Genomic DNA, 19,607 nt, shown 5'->3' with positions numbered 1-19,607 from the left:
ATCATGGTTCAAAGCCAGCCCCAGGAAAATAGTTTGTGAGACCCTATCTCAAAAACCCCATCACAAAAAAAAGGTTGGTGGAGTGGCTCAAGGTGTAGGTCCTGAAGTTAAGCCCCAGTATGCCAAAAACAAACAAATTCTATTTAAAATATTAATCAGAGACATTGTTTTGAGCTATTTGCTCTTGTGTCAGACACTGTTCTGTAATTTTTCACTTGTCTCTTCAATAATTATCACAACCCTATAAACCAGGTACAATTAGGCTCTCTGTTTTACAGATGAAGGACTAAGTTTTTTAAGTTAATCATTTATTCAAGTTTTAAAACTAAGGTTCACTTCCATGTCTGACTCAAAATCTAAATTACTCTATCTATATGACTTGCAGAGCAAAATAGAAGTAAACACAACTGTTTAAGAGAACCTTGAACAATTTCTGGGAATAGTTTCTTTTCAGAACAGTCATTTTACTGATAAGTAGCTAGAGTTCCTCTTAAGCAAGAAGAGTCATTATTGCAAATTGTACTTTTAAGTACAAAAATAATAAAACTTATAGATAAGAAATTAAATCTATCTAACATTTCCAGGTCAAATGAAATCAATAGTAAAAAGCATTTATTCTTGATTAAAATCTGGATGTTTACCCTGAACTATATCATAATGATTTTATCTTACTCAACAGTATGTCACATGAAAGCTGGCAGAAGACCCCAAAATATCTTTTCCGTTAGGATTTTAGTGTTATGGAAATCATTCAGTGGAGCTTAGGTTTGCTCCCTGGAGAGCAGTGGGAGACAGAGTCACCTCAGATTACAAGACCCAGCTTCAGTGAAAGATCTGAAGGTTGGTGAAGGGTGTGAGACACAGAGGCAGCAAAAGTTTATCAACTTTTCCAACAGTTCATTTGCAGCTGTAAGACTGGAGATTGTGAGAGACAGACACATTGTCTTTGCAGATTCCACTTTTTCCTTGCTCTCAGGTGTTTTGATTACCACCTACAAGGTGGCTCACCACAGTGATGCCAGCTTAATTCCAGATGTGAGCTTAACATGCTAAAAGATGGTTCCATCGGCTCACACAATGACATGAGGTCAAATCACTATAGCCAACATCTTAATCTAGACCACACAAAGTATTTCTGCATTTTGATCGCACTCTAACCAATACATTAATGGAAAATGGTATGATCATCATACTATACAGTATTCAAAAATAAAGAGGGTACTTAATAATCTTAGACAGGAAACTAGGAAATCATTCTATAAGCATAGATTGACTAAACCAAAATATATTTTCACTAGATTTTATTATTCTAGAAACTCACAAATGACAGCTACACAAAGCAAAGGTTCATAAGCCCTTGCTCATGACCCTGATAAGATAGAACCTGGCCTGTGCTCTGCAGGGTTGGGATTCTTGTAGCTGAATCTTGGCTGTGCCACTTAACCATCTATGTGGCCTTGGGAAAATTGAAAACATCTCTGGGCTAGAGAGACTTAATGTCTGTATTCCTGAATAACCTCCTTTGGTAAATTAATACAACATAAACTCTTACAATAATACTTAGAACATAGTGTTCAGTAGTATTAGCTAGATTTCTTTTGGAGTTTTAAATTCTGAGTCTAACTGGTGTGAGATCTATCTTGGAAGTTTGTTGAGACAATCAAATTTTAATAAATTATTGTTTTAACAACAGTAAGAAGGTATTCCTTGTGCATACCCTTTAGTTCTATGTACTTTAATAGAAATGAAAAAACTGGAAATTGTTAAAAATGTATGTGAAATTCAAATCTTCTATTCTGAAAAACTCAGCTACTCCCAGCTTTAATTTTAATTCTAGTCTTTAAACAGATTCAAGTGCCTTAAAAAATCAAATGCTTAAATAGAATGAATTTTTAAACACAAAAGAGAAATAGACATGGAGAAGGCAGAGGTTTTCCCTTCTTTCAGGAGAGCAAAACCGTGATTCTGAAGTGACTAGGAGCTAGTGTGTACTGGCGAAAAGTTTAATTTTCAAGATGCATGGCATTCATATGATAAAAACAAACCATTCCTTTGGAAATGCATAATTAACAGTATTACTAAGCTCTGGGAGCTATTTCTCCCCCTTGTCCTCATGAAGACACTGGACAAAATAAAGAATGATATTATAATATCTTACAGCAAGCATCAACATAATGATGTGCTCTATATTGTTCTTTCTTATCATCTCCATCAAACAAGCAAATGGCAATGCTCTTACATACAATTCCCCAGAGCAATATAAGGGGACTATTATAATGCAATCATGCAATGCAATTTAGGATAGATCATTTCAAAATCTAAAGAAATAGATTGTTTTTTTTTAAAAGGTCTTATTTAGAAATGGTGTCATTGTATATGCAATTAAATTAAGAAGGTCATACAGAAGCAGTGCAAGTCCCTAATCCAGTATAACTAGTGTCTCTATAAAGGGAGATTTAGACATGGGCAACAACATAAGAAGAATGCTGCATGAATATCGGCATGACTGTAAGCAAGGAGAAAAGCTCCAAAGCCGTTAGAAGGAGAACTTGATTTCAGACTGCTAGCCACAAGAACAGTGAGACAGTACATTTCTGTTTTTCAAGCCATCGGGTTGTCATATTTTATTATAGCAATCTTAGTAAACTAGTGTATTCCTCTTTATCTTTCAAAGTATCCATGTACTTATGTTTAAGGAAGGTCACTATTCAGGGCTGGGGACATGGGTCAAGTAATAGAGCACCTGCCTTGCAAGTGGAGGCCCCGAGTTCAAACTTCAGTACAGCCAAAAAAAAAAATTAGCTCATTTTTTGTGTTCATCTTCGCAATGTCTTTCTTTTATTTTTATGTTTAGTTTTTATTTTTATATAGTTAATTATTGATACAGCTTTATGATATCTAACTGGTTTTTTTCATTTCCCTCTTTTTTCTTTCTCAATTCCCTCATTCCTATCTTCTTTTAATCCATGTTTTTGTATTTAATATCCCATTTAAATGTATCTTTTGGCTTTTGAGTAATATCTCTTAAGTTCACGGTCACTTGATAGATTTCAATATTCATTTTTTATCACTGCAGTCTACTTAAAGTTGGCACCACTTCACGTAAAAGATAGAAATCTCACAGACACCTCATCCTGATCTTCATGTCACAGCTATCATATTTATCACGTCTATATTCACAGAGAACCCTGTCATAAAAAATGTTATTTTTTTCACTATCAAGTAAATTTTAAATATAAAGAGGAAAAATAGTCTTTTGTATTAAGCAATGTATTTGCCATTATTGTTGCTCTTCCTTGACTGAAGACCCAGGTCTCCCTCTTTGTCTTTGAGCTTGCACAAGTCCCATCAGCAGGTCTTATAGAACAGATATCTGCCAGTGACAACCTTGATTTTGCTTTATCTGAGAATGTCTGATTGTGACTTCATGCTTGAGGAAATGTCTTCTTTTGTTCAGCATTTCAAAATGACAGTAATTTTTCTCAGCATTTTAAAGACATTCTCCATTGACTTCTGGCCTCAAGAATCTGTCACCTGTACAAAAAAAAATTTTCTGTAGGAGCTTTCAATACTTATCTTTGATTTTCAGTGATTTTATGATAAATTAGCTGGACATTGTTTCCTTTAAATTTACTTGACTTGATGTATTCAGAAATTCTTGTACTGTAATTTTACTCATGGTTTCCACCAAAGTTAGAGATCTCTTTCAGACATTTTGGTTTTGAATAATTTTTCTGGCCCCATTTCTTTTCCATTTCCTTTGATAGCTCCTACTACTCACATGTTGAAACTGGGATATTTGCCAGGTACCAGGGCTCATGCCTGTAATCTCAGCTACTCAGAAGGTAGAGACAAGAAGTTCATGATTCTAGGCCAGCCTGGAAAAGTTAGGGTGCCTTACTACAACAAACAGGCCAGGTATGGTGCATGCCACCAAAAAAGAAAAAAAAAGAACTGTAATATTATCCTAGGATCGTGATGATTACTTAATTTAAATTTTGACAACCTTGATAAAGTAAGGGAAGACAGTAGTTGGAAGGAGGCATGGTGAGGGCTTCTCTGGTATAATTAAAAAACTGCTTCTTCATCTAGATATGTATCACACAGATCTGCACATTTCAAAGCAAAACAAATATATTTGGGTGTAATTGACATACAAATAGTAACATGTACCACTTAAAAATCATTGACACATGTAGCACCATGACTCTACTACCATGATCAAGTCAGTGAACACTTCTGCTTGCCTCCCCCTCCACTCTACAGAGGAGCATCCACTGACCACCTGTTAACTAGGCAAGCTAACTTGCATTTCTGAAATCATTACAGGAATGTGGTCATTCATTCTTTTTTTGTCTGTATTCTTACATTCAGTATAATTATTTTAACACTTTTCCATGTTTCTTGCATTAAGAGTCCATTGTTGCATTACTAAATGTCATATTGTACACTGGTCATTGTATACTAGTATGTTATCCATTCATTCTCTATTCATATAATAGTATATATGTATATGCCACCAGTGTCTACTTGAACATGCTGATGGGTCTTTGAGTAATTTCCACCTCAAGGTTATTTCAAAAAAATACTTGATATGAGACTTTGTATATGTATCTTTGAATAGATGTGTATTTCCTTTTGGATATTTTGAAAAATCAATTTGTAGTTTATTAATTCTATGTATGGTACATTTCAATTAAAGACCTATTTTAAAATAATTTATGAGAAAGAAATTATAATAGTTTTCATAGAAGCAATATTGAAGTCATACTTTAAAAAAATTTCCATAATTAAAGAAAATAAAAACAAAAAACCCCTGGCTATAAAAGTGAGAGTTTTTCTCTTTCAGTAGAAATATTCTATGCAACAAAAATTAAAATATGCTGTTATTTTTTTTAAACATTTTTATAACCTGGCACTGGAGGCTCATGTCTGTAATCATAGCTCCTTAGAAGGATCATGGTTTGAGGCCATCCTAGGCAAATCATTCACAAGATCCCATCTCCAAAACAACCAGAAAAAAACGGACTGACTGAAGTGGTGAAGCACCTGCTTTGCAAGTTTTGAGCCCTGATTTCAAAACCCTGTCCTAACAAAAAACAAAAGACAAAACACAAGCACACGCACACACACACACACACACACGTGTGTATCACAAAATACTTTGTCTGGTAAAGTATAGCCTACATTTTTTTATGCCAAAAGCAGAGAAAAAGAAAATAGCTGGAAAAGTGACAATTAGGTGTCCTGTTAGATAATCCCAGTTGGGTTCAGTCTCACAGTTGCCCCTGCCTAGGTATTTACCAGTGTAGAAAGTCATCTGGGATTCTTCAGGAGTCAGCAGAGTCCCCAAGTCGTCTCTGTGATGTATGTAGCGAATGGTTCTTCTTCTTGAACCCTTCCCCAAATACTAACCCACTGAGGAGGTTTTGTTGTTGATGCTTTAGTGTGTACACCATGTCGTACCCTCAAGTATCTGACTTAGTTGGTGACAAGTGTAGCTGGGGCACTGTGACTTTTAAGAGCTTTTCAAGTGTTTCTACTAATCAGTCTAGTTTTACAATCACTGTGTAGAGTGTAACAATTCTTCCCCCTTGAAAAGGAGTAAAAAAAGTACATTTTATTATTTTATTTTGATAATTAGGAATACAGATTCAGCAATGTTTTAGAAAAGGTAAAGATAACTCAGTGTATTTAAAAATCTCTAGAGGGAGAAATGACCCAAGCCTTGTATGCACATACGAATAATAAAAGAAAAAAAAAATAAACCTCTCTAGAGAAAAACAAGGGAAGATGCCTGTTATTGAAAATGGTAGAAAAATATAAAAAGAAATGCATAGATATGTAACTAACCTAAAATAATGTCAGTTAAAACAAAAATATTCATTTACAATGCTCTTACTAAATGACAAAGATTCTCACAATAAATGATAAAGAGCCAAAATACACTCAAGAAAAACCCAACATATATTTTTCTTTAACAGAGTTGAAAAGAAAAATGTCAACATTCATTTTTAAGAATCTATAAAATTCACTGAATAGCAAAATAGTACTATTTATAACAATCATTTCAAACAAATGAAAAATTGTCCCCTACATAATAAAAAAATAAACTCTCAAACACATCTCTTTGATTTTGTCTTAATAAGTACACAAAAATTATATAGCAAAGAATTTGAATGTCTGAGCTGATCAAACTTTGTATCTAAATGAATTTAATTGCCATATAAATCTCAAATCAGAACATGGAGTTACTTTTCAACCTTACTCCACATCTTACCACCAACCAAGTACCATGAATTTTCAACCCAAGCATCTCTCAGCTTTACCTCCTTTTCTGAACTTCAGTTTTAAGCTACTATTCTCCCACACTAAGGTCAGCCTGGTGTTATCTACTTCTTGGTTTTGCCGTCTCTCCAGTTGCTCCCTGGTTTCCCCTCACCAAAATCTCTACATGGAAGCCAAATTGACATTTTGGAAAAGCAAGCCTTGTGTGATAATTTCAGTGCCATTTTTCTGAGATACAGTAAAAGCTAGAAACATATATGACATTTTAATCTATGCTTTTTTCCTCAAGTGGCAAGAGAAGTCTATGTGGATTTTCATCAAATTTGTCAAATATATTTGATGCTCTGACTTGAAATATAGCTCAATATCATGTACAAATCTCACTGCTGGTAAGCCTCTAGGGTGTCTTAGAGAAATAAGTAATTCTTCTCCCTAGCAGCTTGGAGCATCACTTTGCTGCTGTACTTGACTGTGGACACACAGGTCTAGGACCTAAAGCAACAGTTTTATGGATGTACTCAGCACCGTGGGCAAGTACAACTCTAAAATCTGGAAGAACCTGAAAATATCTTCTAGCCAAAAGAAGCTGCATAAACACTGACGTTTGGGGCTTAGTATTTATTCATATTTGACACACACAAAGAATATTCAATGTTCTGAAATGCTGTAGTGAACAAGACAGATTTACTCTTGCCTTCAAGAAATGTGCAGTCTATGGAATAGTTAACAATAGACGAGTAAGCCTATGTTGGGTCCGAGTTCTGTGGCTAAGAATGGTGGAGTGCGGGACACAGGTAACCGAAAGAGAACACAGGCTGGAGGGCAAGTGTGACACAGCATTTCCCTGTCTGCATTGCATCCCACTGCTGCAGACACTGCTCTTTCATGAAAATGCATGTAAAGGTAGCTTATTGCCAAGTATGGTTACATAGCTGGGTTACACAATACACTCAATGCGCAGGCGAGGCAAACGTTTTCTTTTTTCTTTTTTTTTTATTTCTTTTATTCATATGTGCATACAACGTTTGGGTCATTTCTCCTCCCTTCCCCCCACCCCTCTCTCTTCCCCTCACCCCCTCAATACCCGGCAGAAACTATTTTGCCCTTATCTCTAATTTTGTTGTAGAGAGAGTATAAGCAATAATAGGAAGGAACAAGGGTTTTTGCTGGTTGAGATAAGGATAGCTATACAGGGCATTGACTCACATTGATTTCCTGTGTGTGGGTGTTACCTTCTAGGTTAATTCTTCTTGAACTAACCTTTTCTCTAGTTCCTGGTCCCCTTTTCCTATTGGCCTCTGTCACTTTAAAGTTTCTGCATTAGTTCCTTTGCACTGAGGACATCAAATGTTATCTTGTCTTTTTTGGATTTCTTGTGTATCCTCATACCTTCCTTGTGTGCTCTCGCCTTATCATGTGATCGAAGTCCAATCCCCTTGTTGTGTTTGCCCTTGATCTAATGTCCTCATATGAGGGAGAACATAAGATTTTTGGTCTTCTGGGCCTGGCTAACCTTGCTCAGGGTGATGTTCTCCAGTTCTATACATGTACCTGCAAATGATAAGATTTCATATTCAGTGTTTATGCTGTTTCATAGTGGTCTGGCAGATGGGGTGCAGCTATCTTGCTGTCTTTTTGTCTTGTTTTTCTTTTATTGTCGTGCTGGGTGGAAGCACATTGTGGCATTTACAAAGGTTCTTACAGTAAATCAACTGTGTCATGCTTCTCCCACACACACCACTGTCCTTTGTCCCCCTTCCCCTATTTCTGGAGTAGCTTCCACAGGTATCATTTTGCATTTGCATGCATATGTACATATTTTTGCACCATATTCACCCTTCTATTCCCTTTCTCCATCACTTCTCCCTTCCCACTGGTTCCACAATTGGTTTATCTCTTCTAATTTTCTTCATTCTTCCTCAGTCCCTTTCTTATGGTACTTTCAGCTGGTTTAAGATTTCTGTATTCATTTTTGTATAGAGAATATATCACCCACATTCCAGTTCTTAGCTTCCTTCTTTTACCCTATACCTCCACCTCCCATGTGTAACCTCCCCTTAGTGTAAACAGTGTTTCGTAACATTGCTGCATTCAGATTAGGTCTATATTCCGAAGCTTTTTAATTTCCTGTAGTCCCATTTATTGATCCTTTCTTTAAGCTGCTGAGCCAACTGAGTTTTGCTGAGGAAGTTTTTGCCTATACCTATTACTTCCAGTGTATTCCTTGTTCTTTCCTATACTAGCTTCAAGGTCTTATATTATATTAAGGTCCTTAATCCACTTTGAGTTGATACTTGCATAGAATGAAAGATATAGATGTATAGTTTCAGTTTTCTGCATGCAGATATCCAGTTTCCCAGTAACATTTGTCTTTTCTCCATCATGTTTTTGGTCCCTTTGTCAAAAATCAGATGGGTTTAGTTTCAAGGATTCATATCTGGGTCTTCTATTCTGTTCCAATGGTCTTCATATCTGTTTTTGTGCCTGTACCATGCCATTTTTTTATTGGCTGTATAGTGTAGTTTGAAGTCTGGTATTGTGATACCTGCAGCATTGCTCTTTTTGTTGTTTTTATCATTTCCATCTTGCCAAGCCCTTTACTTATGGGAGAGGCCCTCCTACACATTCCATCCCTTAAATGGGTTGATTCTTGTGAGACTCTGGCCCATAGGACGACATACTGGGCCCACATACCACAGTAATAGCACAGGTTAATAGTGTCCACCACCAGGAGGACCCAAGACCATTCCACCACTCCTTTAAGTGATCTTTAGACATGGCTTGGATAGCTTGGACCTCTGTGTCCACACTGACAAAAATTTGTGTTATATTTTCCTGGTTATTGGGTATGAACACCCAACATTCTACATGCATCTCATGTGCCATGCTGGACAGCAGCTAAAAGGTCCAGGGCCATGCAGTTTTGAAGGACTACTTTCCTCACTGGGTTGTCTCATCCATCATAAGAGTTAAGAACTGCCAAGTCTGATTTAATGCTTTAGCTGTGTGTTTGTCTAAGTACCAGTAGTAACTAAGTCAGACCACATCTGCATTACGGATGCCTTTAGGGGCCCATTGGTGACCCCTGAGCTTACCAAAACAGCCCTCTTTTTTTTTGTCATTGGACAGAGTATTTGCATTAACATTTTTCCAGACCGACAGTGCCACCTGTCTCACCTCTTTATCCCCTTGGTTGGACACAGCTGTAGTAAGCTCATGGATAGGGCAATCGATATGGGGGAAAAGTTGGCTACAAGGGAACAAAAGGGAGGGAAGGTCCTGTGAAAAACAATGTTAAGATTAGATCTTTCATTCTGGTTGTAAACATTCCTCATCTGATCCCTGCATGTTTAGGTTAAACATCGCCTGGTGCATTTCCAGCTCGCCTTTAACCAGTACAAGGTTAGTATAAGTAGTCCATTACTTACAGAGTCTGGGAGTTCACCTGCATCCTGTCATACCGTCATACCATGTGGGCTGTAGCCATCAACCATTCCATAAGGGAGCGATCTCCCTGCCAAGTGCCCAAATGACTGCTGACCTGTACACTTTGGGGCAGAGTGGAATGTACTGTTACTGAAGACAACTCCATCTTGGACTGGGAAAGCTTTAGGCTGTCCACCAACTTTGTCCCAAAGGTGCAGTAACCAAGAGGGAATGGGTTCGCCTAGCCTCTGTCGGCTCTGCTTGCCTAGCTCCCCCAGCACAATAAGGGTGTAGGTGGTGCGTATGCGATGAACTCCTTCACCAGGGTCATAGGCTGGTCATGCCGCGATTGGTGTTCCACCACTGGCGGGGCATGCAGGGGCACGAGAGCATCATCTTCTCGGTTCCCGGTACTCATTGCATTGTTCCCTTCCACCGCAGCCGCAAACTCCTGCTCCAGGTACATCCCCGCGTTTCCAATTGCTCCTCCATTTATTGGAGCGCCCCTACCTGTGCCTCCAGGGCGAAAGTGTCCTCGTCCTCACGTTGGTTTCACTGGCCGTTAGGAAGATCCAGCCCACCCTGCCTACCGAGGACATCAATCCAGTGGTCTTCAGGCGTGTGTGGTATGATGGCCCACAGTGCCTTCTCTAGGGACTGCACCTCTGGTCCACCTGCTCCCACTCCTCAGGGGCCACCCATGACATTAATGGGCAGCCACGGGGTACCAGAGTCCAGGTGGAGGCCACACACCCTCCAGCGGGACACTGGGGTCACTTACCCCATGTCCTGCTGACTACCCCACACATTTGGTCCGAGTTCTGTGGCTAAGGACGGCGGGGTGCAAGAAGTTGAAAGACGATGGAGGCGCTGGCAAGTGTGACTTAGCACTCAACCGTACACATTGCACCTCACTGGTGCAGGCTTTCCTTTTTTTATGGAAATGCACACAATTGTGGCCCACTGCCAAGCATGGTTACATACTTGGGTTACACAATATATTTGAATGCGCATGCGTAGAAAATGTTTTCATATTCACAGTTTTTGCTTCCAAAGACGGGGGAAGCCCCTCCTACACGATCTATATACAACTTAATAAATTGCAGCTGCTAAGCAGGTTCTTCTTTATTTAAATCCTGATTCTCAGCTCACTCTCTGTGGATGTAGTTGCTGAGGAGGAAACCTTTACAGGACCGTCATTGATGATGTTTGGGAGGGGCCAAAGGATTGTGTGCGTGCACAGAAAGAACACGGGACCGACCCTTTCTTGACCTAATCATAATTGTTACAGCTCACATTTGCTTCTGCAGTGATGAGTCCTCCTGGTGCTGTTGCAGTAAAAGGGATGCTAAGTGTTACGTTATGAATAAAGCGAACTTCATTCAAACTCCAAAGGAGATGTAAGGCAGTTTAGAACTAGAGGAGCCATGCACAAATTACCTTTCCTCCTGTTTCATGAAGTAAGTACAATAGCTTATCCAACTTTACTCAATTATTCTGCTCCAATGTCTCTTGATTCCATTACATCAAGGTAAAAAGTCAGGCAGCATTACCTTTAGGGGACAAGAGTGTGAAATCAGATAACTACTTCTAAGAACCTCTAAATTAATCTTAACTTCATTAGTCTATTCATTCAATCAACAAATATCTACCGAGCACCTACCAAGCAAGGCTATAAGTTGAATGAGATCTGTTCTGTGCCTTTACAGAGATTCCAATGTAGCTGAAATGATAAAGCAAACAAACAAACCATGTCAATGAACTAGCAACTGAGTAGTAAATACAAAGCTTGTCACTACTATAAACTTGGGCTCTTTTTTAGTCTGTGTGGATACAAATTAAATAAGATATATAAAAGTGTCTGAAACTAATTATAAAATGCTTCTTAGCATAATTGCTATAAAATCATCAAAACATAAGACAATAACAACAAATTCTTTGTAAAAGAAGTTGATACCTATGCATCTTAAGTGAAATGAAGAGTGGAGCTCTTGCTCCAGATAATTGGGCAGAGCAATTCAAATATCGAAGTGATCCAGCTTGTTCTCCTGTCTCTGAAGTAGCAATTGCTCTTCAGATTGAGTCTCAAATCCCCAAGTTTTATTGTTCACTGATTCAGGATAGACAGGGTCTGAGCTACCACCATAATGCACTGATTGCTATTTGTTTCTGGAAATAAATGTGGCTTAACTGGGCTTTATTTATTGATTAGTTAGAATGAGGAAGAAACCAAGTACAGAAACTTGCAGAAAAGAAAATTACAAAAATATCCCTTTAGCTGTGTTGGTCCTGAAACAAATCTTCCAATGCCAAAAATATCTAGGGATGTCCCTTTCATTTTTGTTTAACTGTGACTACAAGGTTGTGACAAGAAAAGAACAAATAATTCTTGATACCAAACAAATGCATCCAGTAAATGCTCTTTCACAATTCTGTGGGGAGGCGGGATGGAGCTGCAGATGGTAAATTGTCTGACACATGCATAAGCTGACTAGGGTTCCAACCTCCCATGATTGCACAGAATTATTCTCTCTTTAATGCAGGATTCCCACCTGAGAACTTCACTTTATATTATTATTTGCTGTGGGGCTACTGTCAGCTTCAGGGCAGGACTGTGTTTAGAGACTGCAGTGAGCCACTTCGCCACACTAGCTCTCAAAACTGGAAGGTAAGATAAAAGTGAAGGAAGTCTCTTCCTGTTCAGAGGAAAAGTGGTGGGTTAGCTCATGAAAGAAATACTCAATGAACAGAACTGGCATATTTTCTTTTTACTTTAAATGCTCACGACTGAGCAGTAGACAAAACAATAACAAATAATAACAAATAACAAACAATAACAAATAAACAAATAAATAATAAACAAATAAATAATAACAAACAACAAAAAAGTTATTTTTCAGTCTTACTCTACTTTGGTTGGTCAGGCTACTCCCATTTTGAACATGAGAAAGGATTGCTCAAAGAAGTTAAATGACTTGCCTTTGGCAAATGGGTGGTAGATCCTAAGTGTAAATACAACCTATCTCACCAGGCACTGGTTGCTCACACATGTAATCCTGCTTACTCAGGAGACAGAGATCAGGAGGATCATGATTTGAGGCCAGCCCAGGCAAATAACTCATGAGACCCTATCTCAAAAATACTCACACAAAAAAGGGCTGGCTGAGTGACTTAAGTGGTAGAGCACCTGTCTAGCAAGTGTGAAACCCCAGTACCAAAAGAAAAAAAAAAAAGAGCATAGCCTATCTCATTCCAAACTGACACATCTCTCAAATATCTTAAAATCATAAACATCACTTCTAACTTGACACATACCAAATTTAGGGTACTGATTTCCTCTGTGTGAAAAAGGAGAAAGAGGAAGTCTTAATGACAATCTATGGTGTTTTGTTGAAGTATAAAGATATAAAGTAAATGTAACACAATGCTTATTGGAAATTGATTTTTGTCATAGTGCTTTCTACAGTTTTCTGTAGATTAAAATATTTCATTACAATAATAGTGCCTATTAAGAAATGGAAAAGATGTATTTACTTCTTCACTAATGAAATTAAGTCCAGAATTCAAAACACTACTCATAAAATGAAAATAAGATGGCCCCAATAAGAAATTAAACCCTTTCTACCTTCTGATAAAAGTTAATGATGGCTATGAATACAGTAGACAAAAGATAAAGATTTTCTTTGACAACAATTATTTCATGTTAGGAAATTCTCACTTTCCACAATAGTGGAAAACTATATCAAACATAAAAAACAAAATCACATAAAATAGCCTTAATAATCAGTGGGAAAAATGCAGTTGTTTTCTGATCTTTCAAAATTGTGACAAAACATTTAAAACTTTCTATCTCTGAGTTATAAATAAATAAAACAAATAAATTAAAATATTTATTTAGTACAATGTGGTTTAAAACATTGGTAATTAATATGCTTTATTTCTTTGTAAAAAATTTGTCAAAAGTAATTTGAATACTATTGGTCTTCTTATCATTCTGCAACTTACACACGGGGCAAACATCTTTTCTATGTCTTGGAGAATTTCCATAGTCCTTTCTATATTTGAATCAGCTTCCTGCATTTGATCTTCTGTGATTTCTATGCCAAGAAATATCTTTTAGAATTCTTCTAAAGTAAATGTTGGGCCAATGTCACTTCTCTGGGATATAGCCAGGATTTTTGTTATAATCATAGTCATTGTTTTTAATAAATTTATCTTGTTTTCTTACAGTGTAGAAATTTTCTGGCATGGCAGTAGTGCAGACACTCCCACAGTTCCCTGTTTCTTCTATAATTTCACTTGGATTTTATTTCTTTGCTGCACTTTTGTCTTTGTTGGTTAAGTTTCTCTTTTATTAACCATTTTTTAAAACTTCACTTGGGTTTATCACTGAGAGTCAAGACGTCAAAAAGAAAGGACGTGATTGTTTAAGAATGGTGTGGTTCTTCTGTATTATTTTTCCTTGATGACATCTCTGTATGGTGCCAGGTGGGTCTCCAAATCCTGGGCTCAAGCAATCCTTGCCCCTCAGACTCCCTAGAACTTGAGAATACAGAATAATGCCACAGCATCCAATGGTAGATAGCACTTGTTATGAAGCAAAGCAGTGGTGCATGAGACACAGAGAGGGACAGTAGGAGCATTTCACTCTAGCAGGATGAATAAAATTTCCAACAGGTGATGAGACTAGAAAGCAGATTCAGTGAAACTTTTCATAAAAAATTATTTAAAGACAGTGCATCCTTTACTACTTATACTAGTTCTGGATGATTCCAACTTCCTTCTATGTTGGTATGCCACTGAAACGTGGCAACCAACTGTTGTGTGACCTTCACAGCAGTTGAAGCCAAAATTGAGGTTTTTTGTGCTTACTCAAGAACGTTATATTTTTGTGCATCAATTCTTTATCTACACTATGGAAATACTAATAGTTCTCCTCCTTAACTTTTAAGATTCTTGAAGGAATAAAATACATGAGAGCACTTATTTTAGTGTAATAAATGAAAAAATTTGGAGTGAGGAGAACTGGATTCAAACTCAGTTTACAACTTTGGAGAATATGCTCAGTTTTTTATAAGTTCCAACTTTCTGTTGTGAAAAATGGATGTAATATTATTAGCTTACTTATAAGATTATGTTAAAAATATGTATTTTAGGTGAGGTCCTTTGTAAAAGACAAAGCACCAAACAAAAGTTAATTGGTTTTATGGTATAATCCATCAGCATAGATGTTTATCATGTACTTTTTCTGTGCTTATACTTTCTTTACAATGCCTTCCAATGGAATACTAATGACAAATACGATTCTTTGGAACCACCATTCTATAGTCTGCAGGCCTGCTATGTCAGCCTGGAACTTGTTAGAAATGCAAGTGGTTGAGTCCCACATATCTAGAATCTACCACATCTGAGTCTCTGAAGTTGAGCCCAAAAATCTACACTTTATCAAGCTCTCCTGAGGATTCCTCTTACATGCTAACATTTTAGAACCATCACTTTAGAGCAACTTTATTTCTAAGACTTTACTGCATATCGTCATCAGTGAGGTGCTTTCAACAATATTGATAATATAGATACCTGATTTTCCTTTGTCAGGCAAATCCTAGACAAGGGCAACACTTAAGCATAAGATAACAAGACAACAAAACACTAGACTTCAATATTTGCCAACTAGCATAATGGTAAACATGCAAAAGGTACAGACATGATAAATGCCAGGAAAAGATTATCAGAGAAATTAAGACACAAATCCCCAAAACAAAGACAAAGTAAGTGAAAAGGGATAGCTGTACACAAGCAAACAGCCTTTTACATCATGGTCTTTTGATGTCATCATCGGATGTCACACAATTCTTCAAAGAAAGCAGCAAGGATATAATACATATAAAGATACTAGCTGATAGAATTTATTCTGCAATGGTGAAGGACTTTTAAAATTCATTTTTTAAAGATCCTCATGAAACAACAATCTAGAAAATGTAGTTAAGTCCTTTTGCCCTAACAGATGTTGGACCACTTGAAATTATTCCAGGTATATAATGATTGCTTATTATCTTAAAAGCAATCAATGTAATCAGCAACATTACCACAAAAAAGAAAGCAGTCACAGAAAGATATGTACAGAAATCATTTGATAAAATTCAGCAGCCATATATAATGTAAAAAATCTCAGAAAACTAAGAATATAAAGAGAAATTATCAATAAACAGCATCATCATTAATCCAGTAGTTTACATCATATGTAGTTGCACAGATTGAAAGCTTACCATCTAAGATTAGGAAAGCATTCTGCTCTCATTGCCAGTGAGCAATGGCAGTTCTAGTAAGCACAATAAGGAAAGAAAAAGAGTAAAGTGCATATAGATCAGAAGGGAAGAAATAGAAGTGTCCACCTGAAAATTTTATAAAACCTATGTAGAAAATACCAAATAATCTATGATAATATGCACAATGTTACCATAAATCCTAGCCAGGGTCATAAGATAAAGAGAAGGAAAATGTGTCATATGGAAATAAAAAGATAGATAGGATTCTTATTTGCATAAGATATAATTTTATGAACAATATCAAGATAAGACATGGTAAAGTGTAGTGTGCACTCAGCAATTTTTCTGGTAAAAATTCTGCTTTGATATAACAATAGCATTCTTTTTAAATTAGCATACATCAGTTGTAAAAAGGGTTCATTTTGCTATTTCTATGAATACATGTAATATACTTTGGTCAAATTCATCCCCCATTACTTGTTGTTGGTCCCCCACTCCCCATTAAAACAATCTGAGCAGACTTCATTATTCTGTTTTCATGCATGCATACAAAATACTTTGATAATATTCTCTCTCTGCTCAACCTCTCCTTTGCACTCCACCCTGCCACTGATTTCCATTCCCAAACAGGTCCTGTTTTACACTCTTGTCATTCATTTTTATTTAGGGATAGATCACATACATGAGAGAGAACATGTACTGTGCCTTTCTTAGGCTGGCTTATTTTACTTAACACAGTGCTCTCCAGTTCCATCTATTTTCTTGCAAATGACATAATTTCATTCTTCCTTATGGTTGAATAATACCTTAACGCATGTTACATATTATATGTTATATACATGACATATATGTAAATGTATATGCACACGTACATTTATGTATGTATACACATGACAGGCGACTAGATTGAATCCATAGTCTGGCTATTGTGAATAGTGCTGCCATAAGCATGTATGTGAAGGCACTTCTATTGTATGTGCACTTTTTTCCTTTGTATACATGCCTGAGAGTGGACAGGATCATACGGTAGTTCTAGTTTTAGTTTTTTGAGTACACTCCTCAATAATTTCCATCGTGACTATACTAACTTACATTTCTGCCAAAAGTGTGTAAGGGTTCCATTTTTCCCCGCATACTAACATTAGTTGTTCTTTCTCTTTTTTACTCTTTTTATTAATATATAATAGTTATGCAGGAGTTTTTGTTGTGACATTTCCATACATGTATTTTCTCAATGATTGCCATTCTGACTGGGTGAGATGCAATCTAAATGCTGCTTTGATTTGCATTTCCTTTATTGCTAGAGATGGTGAGCATTTTTTCGTGTGTTTTTTGGTCATTTGTATTTCTTTTGAGAACTGCTTGTTCAGTTCATTTGCCCATTTATTAATTGGATTGTTTGCTCTTTTGGTATTTAACTTTTTGAGCTCTCTGAATATCCTGGATATTAGTCCTTTATCAGATGAATGGCTGCAGAAGTGTTCTCCTATCCTGTAGGCTGTCTCTCTTGATGCTGATACAATGTTTTTTTCTAGTAGTTTAAAAGTTTCAGGAATATATTGAATAATTTGAGGAGCATTGCTGTTAGCTCTTTAAAGGTCTGGCAAAATTGAGCAGTATATCTGTCTGGTCCTAGGCTTTTCTTTTTGGGGAATTTCTTCATTATGGATTCAATTTTATTTTTTGTTATAGATCTGTTTGGGTGGTTTATATCTTCTTGTTTAATTTTTATAGGTTATATACATCTAGAAATTCATCAATTTCTTCTGTATTTCCAGTATTAGGATGCAAGTTTTTGAAGTATTCCCTCATGAGTCTCTGGATTTCATAAGTATTTGCTGTGATATCCCATTTCTCATCTCTGATTTTATTGATTTGGGTCTTCTCCCTCTGTTTTGATTAGTATAACTGGAAGTTAATCATTCTTATTTATTTTTTTAAAGAATGAGCTCCCAACTCTTTGTTTTATTGATTGTTTATTTTGTTCTTTTAGCCTCCATTCCATAAGTTTCTCTCGGATCTTTATTTTTATTGCCACTCATTTCTTTGGGGATTAACTTGTTCTTCTTTTTCTAAGAGCCTGAGGTGTATCATTAGGCTATTTCTTTGAAGTCTCTCTTATTTTTTAACGTAAGCACTCTTAGATATAACCTTTCCTATTAGCACTACCTTTGCTCTGTCCCAAAGGTTCTGGTAAGCGTTGTTTCCATTTTCTCTTGATTCCAGGAGGTTTTTCTCTACACTTATTTCTTCAATAATCTATTGATCATTGAAAAGTAAGTTGTTTAGTCTTCATGTATTTGAGTATGCTCTGTCATTTCTCTTACTATTGATTTCTTTTATTCCCTTGTGCTTTAATAAAATACCAGAAGTTATTTTGATTTTGTCACGTTTGTTAAGCTTTCTTTATGTACTAAAATACAATTTAATTTGGAGAGAGTTCTATGGGCTGCTGAGAAAAATGGGTGTAGAATATTTGCTAGCTATCTTTTAGGTTCATTTGACCTACAGTGTCATCTAATTCTGATGTTTCCTTGTAGATTTGTGGTCTGAATGGCCTATACAATGGTGAGATGAGTACTGAAATCATCCATTATGTTACGGCAGTAATATAAAAAATCAGTAGAGAAATAAGATTACTCAGTAAATGATATTGCTTATCATTGTGGAAAAATTAACTATACATTGAAAATAATGTATTTCAGATGGGCTTAAATAGATATTTAATATTAAAATTTTCAGATTTAATATTTTACCAGTTAAATATAAGGCAATATTTTATAGCCTTAAGGTGGGAACTTACAAAAATCATGCCACAGAAAGGAGTTTGAACTCAGTGCCTCCTATGCTTGCTAGGTAGGGGTTCTACTATTTGAGTCACATCCCCACCATTTATTACTTCACTTAATTTTTAGTTGATGTCTCATGTTTTTGCCTGGGGCCAGCCTCAGACCATAATCTTTCCACTCATGGCCTTCTCTGTAGCTGGAATCACAGTCACAATACCACCACACCTGACTTGCTGATTGAGATGGGGGTCTCATGATTTTTTTTTTGGCCTGGGCTGGCTTCAAACCATGATCCTCCCAATCCCTACCTACAACATAGCTGTTATTACAGGCATGGACCACCATGCCCAATCCTAAAGTGAAATGTTAATAAGTGTCCATGCATTTAAATGCAATGAATTAAAGAAAGTATTGAAAGAATTTCAAAAAGTGAGTCAAAAATTATATTTGCAAAGAAAAATTTTAAATGAACACTAAGCATCAATACTTCATTTTTCAATATTGCTGCAAAGCATTTGTAAATTTGGCTAACACAACACAAAAGGACATTTGTAGATGAGGAAGCAGAACAACAAAAACATGCATGAAATTATTTTAATTCCATGGGCAGCCAAGAAATCCAAACTATGTAAGGTGAAATTTATTTTTGTTTTTAATAACCAGTATGTAACAAAATTTAAAAATCTGAAAAATTCATTTACAAGTGAAGATGTATAGAAGTAGAAAATCGTGTTTTTTGATAGGAAGATAAATTAATATAATCTCTTTGAAGACTGGTCTGTGAAAGGTAAACAGAAGCTCTGTTATCTGTGGGTGTACAGAGAAATCCTAACACATG

The sequence above is a fragment of the Castor canadensis genome, chromosome 1 (assembly GCF_047511655.1).
Source record: "Castor canadensis chromosome 1, mCasCan1.hap1v2, whole genome shotgun sequence".
NCBI lineage: Eukaryota > Metazoa > Chordata > Mammalia > Rodentia > Castoridae > Castor > Castor canadensis.
This window is presented reverse-complemented; position numbering follows the sequence as displayed.